The sequence below is a fragment of the Vombatus ursinus genome, unplaced genomic scaffold, assembly GCF_900497805.2.
Source record: "Vombatus ursinus unplaced genomic scaffold, bare-nosed wombat genome assembly UNPS02014768.1, whole genome shotgun sequence".
In the NCBI taxonomy this organism is placed as follows: Eukaryota; Metazoa; Chordata; class Mammalia; order Diprotodontia; family Vombatidae; genus Vombatus; species Vombatus ursinus.
Window position 1 is genome coordinate 25237140 of NW_020954546.1, and position 14606 is coordinate 25251745.

The 14606-nt window shown below is 39.1% G+C and overlaps 1 long non-coding RNA gene across 5 annotated transcripts in view; it reads right to left on the reverse strand.

Moving 5' to 3' along the window:
• Window positions 1–14606, reverse strand: part of LOC114042847 — a 31481-nt gene that overhangs the window by 4580 nt on the left and 12295 nt on the right. For 3 of the 5 annotated variants that reach the window (XR_003569039.1, XR_003569038.1, XR_003569037.1), the window contains 2 exons: window positions 8261–9178; window positions 4768–6595 (listed from right to left, as the gene is read on the reverse strand). This is a non-coding gene — a long non-coding RNA (uncharacterized LOC114042847). Of the gene's footprint in view, window positions 1–1127; window positions 1239–4767; window positions 6596–8260; window positions 9179–14606 lie in introns of those variants that run through there. The other 2 variants (XR_003569040.1, XR_003569041.1) reach the window with 2 other exon arrangements.

A 14606-nucleotide genomic window follows, 5' to 3' on the forward strand; every position in this document is an offset into this window, starting at 1 on the left:
TAGATATAAAAGGTCACATCATAAACAAAATAAAGAAGCAAGGAATGAATTACCTTTTAAATGTGTGAATAGGGTAAGAGTTCATTATCAAACAAGAAACAGAGAGAATCACGCAAGATAAAATGGACAATTTTGATGATACAAAATTAAAACTTTTTGCACAAACAAATCCAATATAGATAAAATTAGAAGGGAAGCAGTTAACCAGAAGAAAAATCTTTGGCATCAAGTTTCTCTGATAAAAGTTTCATATCCAAGATATATGAGGCATTGATTCAGATTTATAAGACGAAGAGCCATTTCCCAATAGATAAATGGTCAAAGGATACAAATGAGAAATTTTCAAAGGAAGAAATCCAAGCTATCAGCAACCATATGAAAAAATATCCCAAGCCACTAATAATTAGAGAAATACAAATTAAAGCTACTTTGAGTTTCTATCTTATACCCATCAGATTGGCAAATATGACAGAAGTTGGGGGTTTTGTATACTAGGGCACTGCCTGTGGAACTGTGAACTGGTGCAGCCATTCTGGAAAGCAATTTGGAACCATGCTTCAAAAATTACTAAACTATGCATACCCTTTGACCCAGCTATACCACTACTAGACCTATACTCCAAGGAGATCAAGGATAAAGAAAAAGGACTTCTGTATACAAATCCATTTATAACAAGCTCTTTTCATGGTAGCCAAAAATTAGAAACTAAGAACTATCTATCGTCCTATCAGGGAATGGCTATGCTAAACAAATTGAAGTATTAGAATGTAATGGAATATTGTGCAATAAGAAATAAAAACAGGGACAACTTCAAAGGAAACTGAGAAGACCTTTCACCTGATATAGATCAAAGTGAGCACAGCTAGGTGAACAATTTGTATGATGATAAAAAAGCGCCACTCTCCTCTTATCAGAGAAGGGATAAATTTAAAATGCAGTAAGAAACATAGCATTTCTAACATAGCCAATTTGTTTTGCTGGACTGTGCTTTATTTTTCAGATTTTAAAAAGCATTAGCTAAAATGTGTGTGTGTGTGTGTGTGTGTGTGTGTCTCGGGGGCAGGAGGGAGATGGGTGTCTTTGAAAGTGCAGTCTCCTTCACTCACTCCTCTTTTGCATGTACTCACCTTATCCAATCTCTGTTTTCCTTATTTGTCTTCCTCAGTGTCACTTCCATTTCTTCTCTAAGCCCCTCTGGGAATATAATGTTAGAATCCTTGCAGGAGGTTTCCATCATCCTTGATAATAAAAATAATTTGTTATAAAAAATTGTTTTTGAAGACATTTTCCAACAGTTATCTGTTTGGTCCTCCTTCCCATTTCATCTTTATATTACCCTAGGGATGTCTTTCTTAATTAGGTCTCTTGCCCTTCTCTTTGTTTTAGGAGGTGATATGGTTTATAACCTTCCAGTATCCTCCTCCGTAAGATTTTATAATGAGATTGTATTAGAAACCAGTGTTGCCTTTAGCTGCCATTTTTCCTTTCAGCAAGTTAAGTCAACTGCTTGCTGACTAAGGTGCTTTTAGGGGCATTATGGCAAGCCATTTACAATGGTTTAACTTTAATGTGGAATTTTTCATTATTGGTATTATCTCTAACCTTCGCTCCATCCATTTCCTATTTTTCTGGCATCAGTAGCTTGTTTAAATGTGTCAGGTTAAAGTTGTTTCAATTGCATTTGATTATCTTTTTTTGTTATCCTTCTCCATATGGTAGCTAAAGAACAAATCAATCCTTAAAAAAAGGTTTTATTATAAGCTTGCAAATCAAAACTGTTGAATTTAATACAAAATGTCTGGGTTTTTTCCAGCTTCTATTTTGGTGCCCTTTTATTTATGGATATAGGTAGTAGATGCTTGCAGGAATTATTTGCATGTATCTTTTTTCCCCTCATACATCTAAAGCAGTTTTGAAAGGGAATAATGACTACTGAAAGATTTGCAACATAATTAGAAAAAAGTGTTCCCAGATTACTGGTCTCTTCTCTTCACTGTCAGCATTGATAATTGAGTCTCTCAAAAATGATGAATAAACCATCTGGTAGGAAATAAATAAAATCAAATTAATAGCATTTTCTAAAATTGACAAGTTGATTATGATTATTATTTTTAGTGAAGGTCTTTAGGAAGGTTTCATTTGAAATATTTGCCACCCAGCTGTCAGGTACATAATATACAAAAGAGGTAAAGAATAAGTGATTTTCTACTTTAACAGGACATTATTTATCTCAGAACATCTATCCTTCACCATATGATAGTTGTTTTTTTTTTAAATGAGCCTTTCAGTTGTAGACTTATACAAATCTTTCTATGACTCTCTGCTATAACTGTCAATGGAATTAGATCAATTCAGCCTCACCGTGATGTGATTTTTATGGATAATTCTGTGCTACATTGTTAGCCTTCCAGTGTTAAGTCCCAAGTCTACATAGTTGGCATGTTCCTATATATATAATTTATTGACAGCAGAAGACATTGGATAAAATCTGAACATCCAGCATTCCAATGTAATAAAAAGGGCATAGGAGGAGACATCGGATAATTTGAGTTTTGTGCTTGTTCTCCCACTTACTAGCTTTGTGACCTTAAACAAGTCACTTAACTTTGATGGACTTCAGTTTCTTCAATTGTCAGATGGAGATACTAATACTCATTCTACTTCCCTCATTAGATATCAAAGAGTTTTTGGATTGAAAGAGACCCCATCAGCCATCTGTTCCTACCAGTCCTTGAACAAAACACACAGCAAGTGGCTATTTAGCTTCAGAGTGAAAACCTTTATTTAAGGGGAACACACTTCTACATATCCGTATACCTCACTCTTCTAGAGCTTATTCTTCATCCTCACCATGACCTTTAGTTACTCTGTTCCTCCATGCTTTTCCAGGCTGTTGTCCCCTTTCTGGCTTTACTTTCCTCCCTTCCCAATTATATTGCCCTTTATGCTGAAATCCCTTGTCCCCTTATTCTGTTACCACTTGTGCCTTACTAAACCCCAACACTTAATTACCCACCATCTGCCTTCTCTGCTCTTACTTAATTGCTGCTGAATGGTGCCAGATTGTGTCAACTACAAATATACGTTATCTAATCTCGACTGGACACCATGGTAGCAAGAAAATCCTTCTACTCCTCCCTAATTGATTCTCTATTCCACTGGCCACCACAATTGTCCTCAGCTTCTTTTGTTCTAAAACCTTATGAATCACCCATTGGACATTGTTTCCTCCTTTGGTTTCATGACACTGCTGTCTCTAGTTCTAACTTTCTACCTGTCTGACCACTCCTTAGTTTTTACATCCTGCACCCTATGTGTGGGTCTACAGCTCAGAGCTCTGTGGCTGGCCCCCTTTTTTTCGTTCCAAACTTTCCTGGTGATTAAATCAACTCCCATGAGTTCAAGGATCATCTCTATGCAAATTGTTCTCGGATCTGGTTATCCAGCCCTGCTGTCTCTGGAGCTCCAGCTCTGCATCACCAACTATCTACTGGTCATTTAAAACTCAAAGTCCCCTAAGTATCTCAACCCAGAACTAAAAAGCTTTCTTCCCCAATCCCCACCCCTTTCTCACTTTCGTATTTCTGATAAAGACAAAACCATGCCTTCAATCACTGGGTTTTGTCTCCTCAGAGTCATTCATCCCTCCGCTCTCATGCAATTAGTCACCAAGTCTGGTGGATTCTCCCCTCCACAACATCTCTCAAACATGGCCCCCACCACAGTCCAGGCTCCCCCTCAGCTTTCCCCAGGACTGTCAGCATAGGCTCCAATTTGCTTTTCCTTTCTCTGATGTAACCTCCACAAGTGATCTTCCTAAATTACAGATCTAAACAAGTCACTCCTCTGCTCAAGAAATCCAGTGGCTCCCTGTTCCTTGTAGGATCAAATATTAATCCTTTTACAACCTGGCCTAGCCTACCTTTCCAGCTTTTTTATACTTCACTCCACTTTATATGCTCTGTAGTCCTGGCAACTTGCCTTCTTTGTGTTCTTCACATGTGACCTCCATTTCCCAACTCCATGCCTGGAATACACTCCTCCCTCACCTGTTCTAAGCGGCATCTTGTAGAATCCTTTATTTGCTTTGAAACCCTCTCTATAAAGCCTTTCCTGATCCCCTACAATACATGCAATGCAGTAATGCTCCCCCAGCTACCTCAGATCCTCAAAATTATTTTGTATCTATGTTGTATGTGCTTATTTATTTACGTGTTGTCTCCCCTGAGAGAAGGTAAGCTCCGTGAAGTCAGGAGCCGGCCACAGAGCCTGCCAGAGGAGGCCCCTAATAAATGCTTGTTGGTTGTTTGCTAGCTTGATTAATTGATCCAATGCTTCACTACAAATCTAGGTGAGCTATGCACAACAATCTAGTTGCCCAGTCAAAGAAAGGCAGTGAGGTTAGTCTGGCGTGACTTGTTTTGGGTTGAAGGCGTACTGGTTCTTTGTGGCCAACACTTCATTTTCTGGGTAGTCCTTGCCATCTCTATAAGATTCCATTCTAGAATCTTGCCAGGATTCACAACCCAGCTCACTGGCCTCTACCAGTTCTAGATTCTCTTCTTTAGTTATCAGAAAGGAGTGGGGAAGTACTTCCAAAACCATCAAGCATGAGACAAAAATAGAGGAGTATCTTGAGGATCATCATGCCTGCTTTGATGCTTCATGGCATGGAGTGACCATGCCGTACCAAGCTTCGTGGCCTCAGTTACAGGCAATGGACTGTACATCTCACTGAATAAATTCAGAGACATTTATCACCAGAGTATGAATTTTTATTCTTTTCATAGTAATACAGACCATAATATACTCCAGCATGGAGAAATCACAAATCCTTGAGATATTATTATTATTATTATCATCATCATCATCATCATCATTATTATTCCCCTAAACTCCTTGCCTTTTTTTGTTTTTGCAGCCTCAGAACTCAGTCTTCTCTGTATTTACACAGTGAATCTGATTGTCCCCAGGACCTCCCTTCTTGTTTTCAAAGGCCTAATAGCTCTTTTTTAATGTTAGAAAATAAATCCACAGTTTAATGGGCAGCTAGAAATTCATAGCAGTTATTGTGGGCAGCCAGGAAGAGGAAAGGGTTATCAGGCCCCATCAAATTTCTTCTTTTAGTCGAGATCTGGTATCAATTTGGATCTGGAAGTTTATGCGCCAGATCACATCTGGCTCAATTTGGTTTCTTATCAGTGGTCACTGCCATTTAATGGCAGTTAAGAAAGTCTTGTCTAAAAGGTGAGGATTACCTTGGTTCATTCATTTGGTCAATTCTTACTGAGCATCTACTAAGTGCAAGGTACTCTGTGAGCTGCAGGTAAGACTTTTTGTAACTAACGCTGAAGGATCTTACCCTTTATAGTCTCTTCAGCTAAGAGGCTCAACTTCAGGCATAAATTGGCAGGGACAAAATCTGAACCAACTTGGGTAGACTCATCTAAGCACTAAGCAGAGCTAATTTAGGCTCTCTCGATGAGAGATCTCCTTTTGAGCAGCCTTGAGGATGCTGACTTGGTATTGTTTGTACGGCTCAGTAGCAAATGGACTGTGTTAGTAAATGCCGTTCCCAGACTACCTCCGGTTGTTAATTATTAACTGGGAATTTCTCCCAAGCTGAGCAGTAGTATGAATAGCAAGGGAGAGGTGTCGCCTGCTATTTAGTGCAGCCCCAAACCGGCTGTTGGATTGAAATATCAGAGCATAAAGATTTAGGAGCTTTTAAAAAGGCATAATTATTGATGATCTGGTTTTTGCCTGTAAACAGTATCAACACTTTAGCAGATAAGAATTTGTACATTTTGTGTGTGTGTGTATGTGTGTAAATGTTCATCTTTTTGGCATTAGGAGAAAAAGTCATTCTTCCAAAATTAGACTTATGAGGCAGATTGCTGCTATGGCCTACAAGTAAATCCTGTGAGGGTCTCAGATGCTTGATCAGAAGCCCTCAAAGGAGCTGCTTTTTAGGTGGCACCTACATCACAAAGCAAATTGATGTTAGAGGAAGGGCAGTTAAAACAGCTGGGCAAGAAAAGAACTAACCAAATAACCTGTCTTCCTACCCCACGCTTTTTGAAATGAGAAGGATGCCACATTCTTTGACATGCGGTTGGAATCAATTATTATCACCTTAGGTGAATGGCTTAGCAATAACCAAAGTACTCCTAGGTGATTCTCATAATCTTAAGGAAACATAACTGGGCCTCTCATTAAAAGGGTGGTGGGCTGTATTTGTACAACATAAAACATCTGTTCTGGCATCCCCTGGGACAGGAACAGATGTTGGCTTCAGTTTTATAGACTGTGTGCAAGTACAGGAAAGGAGTGCTGGGGAGGATTGCAAATCATTTCAAATGATAAAAGCTCTGGAATATTTTGGTTTCTGTGTGGTGTTGATTTAAGCTGAAGACTCGATCTGTGGTTTAAATGAGGAAATGTCAGGGAAGGGGAAGAGTAGAATTCCAAGTTCCTCGCAATGCCTCAGTCTATTATTTCTGGTCTGCCAGAGCCACAGGATAGATGTGATGACGTGGTGTTGAGCCGGAGGGCGGCTTTCATGGGAAGCTTCTGAGATGGCTTTTTTTTCATACTGTATTAAAAAAAAAGTTAAATGATTCCAAGTAAAACACAAATCTCTGCCCAAGTGGGGATCCTGGCTTCTTCATGTGCAAAAGGATGTGCACAGTTAAGTTTGACTCACCAGAAAACTCTTCCATTTTTGTTTGAGGAATCCACATCTAACCTGTTTTTAAAATGCAGTTGCAGATCTGTTATCTTTCTCTCAACCTCTCAACCTCTCTCCTCTTAAACCACCGTTTCCGTGTCATCCTGGATCTGCCCAGGCCCATCATTCACATTCTCATTGTCTCAACAAATTCAGCTCATACTGCTCACTGCTCTGAAGCAAGAATGACTCTACATGGCCTTTTCAAATTCATATAGTCAATAAGAGATCAAATGATTTGGTTCATTGAAAAAAAAATGTAACCTCTGCCCTGGTTTGCCCTCCCATCTCTCTGGATTGTTTACCTCTAAGCCTGAGATGATGATTAAGAGAGAAAGAGACTGGCAGAGTAGTTTCTGATAACCCTGACATATGCCAGAGGGTGATTGCCCGTGTCTAATCATAGAAGTCTTGGTAAACTTTTGCTTACAATGGGGAGAAGTCCCATAATAGGAGAAAAGGGGAATAAATCTTTACACTGTGGTATCTGAGGTTGTATTCCTGTTTTCCTTCCTCTGATCTTGAATTCAGACATCCCGGCTACCATAAGAATGACAGAGCCAAGTAGTGGCTGACTTGAAAATATATGGGGAAATGTAGAAGGCATGACCAGCATTGCCCTAAAGGCAAGATGCCCAGGGAGGAAGACCTGAGGCTAGTGCTAGGAGAAGTGATGATTCCAAAATCTGAGGTGGTGAAGAGGGACCACCTGGAATTGCTGAAGTTGCCAGTTATTGTGAATCCCATTAGATTGGTGAACTTGAGGGGAAGATTGATTTCGTTTATGTCTTCCTCAGTTTCCCTGGTTTCTAGTTGACAATTTTGAGGTAGGGTGTGAGAAACCTCTCCCTTTATGCCTTTCCACCATCACACTCCAAGATATAAATGGTTTAGGAAATGAGTAGAGATGACTTTCTCAATATAGGAGCACTTGATCTATTTCTTTTCCATTTTATTCTCTGTATAATCAGCTATGTGATCATATCACGTTAAATATCTGACTCGCATGAATGCAGAGAGGAAAGTGGACAGGGCAAGAGCTCATGACCTAATTACATTTGGTAGATTTCATATTTTAATATTTTGAATAGCATTTCATTTCATTCCCTCTACTGATTTCAGACCTGATTAGTCAACATGCCTTTCTTGAATAACATCAAATAGCAGTAACCTCTGATTACAAACTAAATTGAACAATATATAACCAAGTGATCCAAAATGCTTAAAGCACTGTTATCAAAGCATGGACTTGTAGTGCAGGGAGCAGTCTAGATTTTTTCCAGCTGGTTACTGTTTCATGGATAAACCTTTTAGGAAGGCCGTCCTATTAGTGAGTCAGAGAAACTGACAAGCCACTGATCTACTGACTCAAATAGAATGCTGCTTGGTGGACAACTCAGCTATTGTGCTCATTCATTGGATAATTGATAAGATGATTTTCTGTAAGCTTAAGGAAGGTAACATTCCAGCTACATACATAACCCAAGAACCCCAGGTGAAGGGCCCCAAAGGAGCGTAAGTGTCTCTTACCCATCTCTCTGGCAGCCTGGGACACAGCAGTCTGGTACAGCCCTGGTAGGGTCAGGTTTTCATCAGTTGTGAACATGACAACATTCTCATAGACTAAGTAAACAGTTGCTTTTAGTAGAAACACTTTCTGGAGTTTAGGCTCTTTAGAGACTCAGTTCTTTATGCTGGGTTTAAATGCCTGCTGTCCAAGATGAATTCTTTTGAAAATCTGTTATAATTCATGATTCTGTCACGGAGTTTAAATGAATTTTCTTTGTAGAAATATCTGAATATAAATGTTGTAGTTTAAGACTCCAAGAAGCATGTCTCATACTCAACATAAGCTGAAAGCAGAATGATCATCTACATTTAACTTCAGAGGTAGATTTCACAGTTATTCCCATAGAAGGCAGACTTAATAGGCTGTATTTATCAGTATGAAAGAGTGCTAGATGCTTTAGTAAGAAAAGTTGAATGGAAATCCTCAAACTTGAATCTCATTTTCTGCTCACTGCCATGGCACTATCGGTAACTTCTTTGGTGTGCCTCAGTTCACTCATCTGTAAAGTATGAAAAGCAATAACAGTGACAGCATCAAGCAGCACATCTGAATTAATGATTGGAAAGTGTAGTGATAACCTTTATCAGTATGAGAGAACAGCTTCACTGGTGTTACTGCTGCCTGCCACAGCCAGAGCCTCACTGAGGGGGTTCTGACCCTGGCCTGCAGGGGAGTCAAATTTGAATAATGCAGAGTTACAGAAAATGAGAATTGTCTGTACCATATTCCAATTCCTGGTCTTCATTTTTTTATGGCTTTTCAGATTTTTTCTCCCACTGTAGACAGATTTAGACTGAACCTTGATAGAGTGCATTACCCGATTTTGAAAGGAGTGGATCCCAATTCTTTTGCTGTCAGTATTGTGACCTAGTGAAAGACTGAAACAACAAAGAAAGAATTAGTTCACAATGAATGAATTATAATTAAGGAATATAATTTCCCTTACAATCCTGGCTACCAGGGAGTCAAGGCTGACAGTTCTCTTTAGCTTAGGAGCTGTGAGCTATAGTAGGCTATAAATTAATCATCAATTGGGTTTAATTTAAACCACTCTAATTTAATTTAAGCCACTCTAAATTCATCATCAATTAGAGTCTGAATATAGATCAAAGCATACTATATTCACTTTATTTTTTTGTTGTTTTTTTTTCCTTTTGCAAACTGTATTTTAAAAAAACTGTTTCTTCTTTCATAACATAACTAACATGGAAATAGGTTTTACATGACTGCACATGTATAACCTATATTGCTTACCGTCTTAGGAAGGAGGGAGAGAAGGGGAGGAGGGAGAAAATTGGAACTCAAAATTTTATTAAAAATGAATGTTAAAAATTGCCTTTACATGTAAGTGAAAAAATAAAATGCCATTTAAAAAATAAATTCATCATCCATATGGCGAGCCCCTCTGGAGGAGGGAGTGAACTAATCCAGTTTGGAAATGGAGCAGGTCCAGTCAGTAGTGAGATGAGGCCCAGAGGAGAGGCCCTATACTTCCAGCTGGGGCAATATAGTAAGACCCAGTCCTTTAAAGCTAATTTATTGATTGATGAAATTTTTTTAAAAATCAGGAAGACCTAGATTAAAATCTTACCTCTGACATAGCTATGCAATCCTAGGCAAGTCACTTAAATTATGTATGCCTCAGGCATATGAGAAAAATCACAAATCCTTCCCATATTCAAGTACTGACATTACTGCATGAAGATAACTCAGCTCTTAGGTAGAAAGACTTTGTGGTGGGGAGGAGAACCATCAGTATCTGTTTCTTGTGGTTTTGTATGCTGGGCAAAAACTGAACTTGCTTATAAATATAAACTTAATGAATGAAGCCAAGGCACCATGCTGTTTGATTTTGGATGACTTCCATTAAGGCAGCATCCACCAGTCCCAATCCAAAATGAACTCTACTGTGCAGCTCTACTCCCCCCTCCCCAGCCCCATTTTTAAAGAAGAGGAGGGAAGAGTATGATTTTGGATTGAGGACAAGGTAAGAAGATAGCACGGTTTGCCATTCGCAAAGGTAAGAGAGCTATAGCTAATCCTAACTCCAGTCTTTGGACAACTCAGGATGCCTTTAAACAATTTCCTTGCTGAACCAGCCCATGCTCATGGGCCGAACTGAACATCAGCAGGCCTCTGTGCCAATGTCCAGAATCTGGCTGTGCCCTTGTATTCTGGGAGGCTGTGAGGCTTGTCTGGTGCAGCGTGAACCCAGGTGGTCAGAGTTTTGTTTTGTTTTGTTTAATAAGGGAGGTAATTTTTGAAATCATTCCTTTTCTTAAACATCTTTTTATATGCCACTTTGAATTACAAATAGAATAGTTTGCAGCTATAAAGAGCTTTAGAATGGTGGTAAAATTGAGCTGTTAGTGCTAATAACTTAATATAATATTTAATCATACACTTCTGTTCTATCTGTACCTAGAGTGATTACCCATAGTAAGAATATAAGGGAAATTATATTCCTTAATTATGATTCATTCATTGTGAACTAATTCTTTCTTTGTTGTTTCAGTCTCCCATCCAAAGCCCAGAATTCATTTTCTAAGAGTAAGAGCTGATGCTAGCTTTAGGGTAATCTTCTGTTACCAATACATTTCTTTAACAATTTTTATTTTGTCAGATATTTAGATTGTTTTCAGCTTTACTTATCATGTTAGTTCCATGATTATTCTAGTCTTCATGGATTAATATTTTCTTTTAAAAAAAAAAAAGTAGAGAGAAGTAAAGGAAACTACAATTCTATAAGCCAGACTTGTATCCCTGATCAAGACCTATTGAATTTCTAATAGTAATTACACATTTGCATAGCTCTTAAAAATCTTTCCTTACAAAACCCCGTAAAATCCACATATTAGTAGTATGACATTTTTATAGATCAAGAAAGTAAGGTTCATAAAACAAAGTGATTTGCCCATGACATCACAGCTGGCAAATTTTGATCTGGGATTGAACCCAGGTCTCCTGACTCTAGGTCTGGAGTTTTTTCCACGTTAGCTTATTAGCCTTTTATTTGTACTACACAGCAGGAGTCTGATTGAGTATATTGATTATATAAAATCTATTGATTATAGTATTTCTGATTGATGCTATTCTTTTGTTGCTAATGTGTAACTCTTGTTTCCTTCAATTATATTATAAAGTCCCTAGAAAGCCAGGTAGCATTGTAAATAGAGTGCAGGCCTGGAGTCAAGAAGACTCATCTCCTTGAGTTCAAATCTGGCCCCAGACACTTAACTAGCTGTGTGACCCTGGGCAAGTCACTTCACCCTTTTTACCTCAGTTTCCTCATCTGTAAAAATGAACTGGAAAAGGAAATGGCAAACCACTCCAGTATCTCTGCCAAGAAAACCCCAAATGGGGTCACAAAAAGTCAGACACAACTGAAAACTACTGAACAACACAACAATAACAACAGTGACATCAAGAAATTTTAAACTCAATCTGTCAAAAGTAAATTCATTATCTTCTTTCTTTTCTTTAAATTCAGTTTTATTTTCAGATCCAAATTCTCCCACATATACCCTCCAGTCATTGAGAAGACAAGGAAAACAAAACCCATTGCTGCAAATATGTATAGCATGTAAAACAAATTCCTGAATTAGCCATGTCCAAAAACAAAGAGAAGAAAATATACTTTAATCTATTCTCTGAGTCCATCAGCTCTGTATCTGGAGGTGAGCAGGATGTTCCATCATGAGTCTTTTGCCTGTTCTAATAGTCTACCTGCCCCAAATCTCTCTCTACTCCAGTTGGTCCTCCACTCTGCTGCCAGAGTGATCTTCCAAAAGCTCAGACTGACCATGTCTCCTCCCTACTAAATAAAATTTCATGACTCCTTGTTACCTCCAGGGTCAAATATAAAGTCTTCTAGCATTCAAAGCCCTTCATACCTCCTACCCTTCCAGTTTTCTTATAGCTTATGCCCCTTACTCTTAAATGCAGTGACACTGGCTTTTTGGTCAGTCTCTCTGTATCAGTCACTCTGACATCTTCGCTGGCTGCCTCTCCCCCAGGCCTGGAATTCTCTCCCTCCTCATCTTCACTTCCTGGCTTGCGTCAGATCTAAGCTAAAATCCCACCTCCTGTGAGAAGCCTTTGTTTAATGATAGTATTAAATTTTAGCTCTGTTTACCCTGTGTCAGCTTGAGAATCAACTCACAGAGGGAGAAGGAAGAATAAGAAGTAAATGCAGAAGTGGAAAGGGAAATTTGTCATCTATGGGGAAAACAACTTTACAACAAATTCTTTATAAAGAAGTTTTCTCTAGTGTGATTATTCCCATATCCTGGTAAATGCCCTATAGGTAACATCATTTCATTGGTCTGGCTTTGTTCTTGTTTGTCCTTCCTCCTCGAAGAGGACTGTGACATCAGGAAGATGATGCCATGGATTTAAGTGAGGGAGGGCTGTGCGAGGTCACCAGCTTCACTTTCACCTCCAGAGCCATCTGGGTCCAGCGGCCAGATATAGATCAGGATGACTGGAGATGGCCCCCAATCTGGCTTTTATGAATTATCAATGATAAATAGTCTTCTATGCCAGATATTTCTTTTCCCTGTGATGTGAAATATTAAGATATGTCCCCAATAAACATGAAAGAAAAATCATAAGGGACTTAATGAGGTTAAACTGTTTATATTTCTATGTGGGAAAATGATACATGTAACTCCTAAGAACTTTATCATTATTAGGGAATTAGGAGGAGTCTGCATAGTAGACAGAGGGTGTGGGTATGAGTCAATTATATTGGGATGATCTCAAAAAAGGAAAACTAAGGGGTGAGAAGGAGGGATGCACTGGACAAAGAGGGAAGGAAGGGGTAGAATGGGGAAATTATCTCAGATAAAAGAGGTTCACCAGAAAGAGCTTTTACAGCTGAAGGAAAAAGGGGCGGGGTGGGCAGCACTTGGACCTTACTCTAATCTGAGCTAGTTCAAAGAGGGAAGGATATGTGAACACACACATGGTTACGCGCGCGCGCACACACACACACACACTATACCCAACAGGAAAGTAGGAGGAGAAGGGAAAAAGATAAAGGTGAGGGGGGGAGAATGGATTAAGGGAGGTCAGAAGCAAAACAGACTTTAGAGGAGGAACAGAATGAAAAGAGAGAGAGAAAGATAAACAGATGAAAATTGGATAGCAGAAAATATACAGTGAATAATCATAACTGTAAATATGAATGGGATGAACTAACTCATTAAATGAAACCAGATAACAGAATGGATTAGAAACCAGAATCTAACAATATGTTGTTTACGAGAAACGTACTTGAAACAGAAAGACACACACAGAGTTAAAATAAGAGGCTGGAGCAGAATCTGCTAAGCCGCAGCTGAAGTTTAAAAAAATAAAAGGCAGGGGTAACAGCTAAGTGGCCCAATGGTTAGAGCACCTGGCCAGGAGTCAGGAAGACCTGAGTTCAAATTCCACCTCAGACACTAGCTGTGTGACCCTGAGCGAGTCACTTAACCCCGTTTGCCTCAGTTTCCTCATCTGTCAAATGAGCTGGAGAAGGAAATGGCAAACCACTTCAGTATCTTTGCCAGGAAAACCCCAAATGGGGTCACAAAGAGTCAGGCACAACCAAAGTGACTCAGTAACAAAGGGATCATCATCACCGACAAAGCAAAAGCAAAAATAGACTTAATTTAAAAAGAGAGATAAAGGGGCAGCCGGGTGGTGCAGTGGGTAGAGCACCGGCCCTGAGTTCAAATCCAGCCTCAGACCAAACACTCGACACCTACTTGCTGTGTGACCCTGGGCAAGTCACTTAACCCCAGTTGCCTAAAAAGAGAGAGAGAGAGAATCAGGGAAACAACATTTTGCTTAAAAGGTACCAAAGACAATGAAGTAATGTCAAAAAATTTTACAGCAAGTTTCCCTGATAAAGGTCTCGCTTCTGAGATATATAGGGAACTGAGCCAAATTTATAAAAATAACAGCCATTCCCCAACTGAAAATGATGAGAGGATATAAACAAGCAGTTTTCAGAAGAAGTAATAAAAGCCAGTCAATAATCATGGGAAAAAGTGCTCTAAATCACTATTGATTAGAGAAATGCAAATTAAAACAACTCTGAGGTACTACTTCATACCATCAGATTGACTAACATGACAGAAAAGGAAAATGACACGTGTTAAAAATGCTAGTTGTTGTTAAATCATAGTTCTGGTTTTCCTACCCCCACCCCTTCCAGAGAAAATAGAAAAGTACCTGAGTGCATGCATTAGGACCTGAGAAGGAGAAGACCTCCATGCCCTGGATGGAGGTCAGCTCCTTGGCCATTCTTCTGGCCTG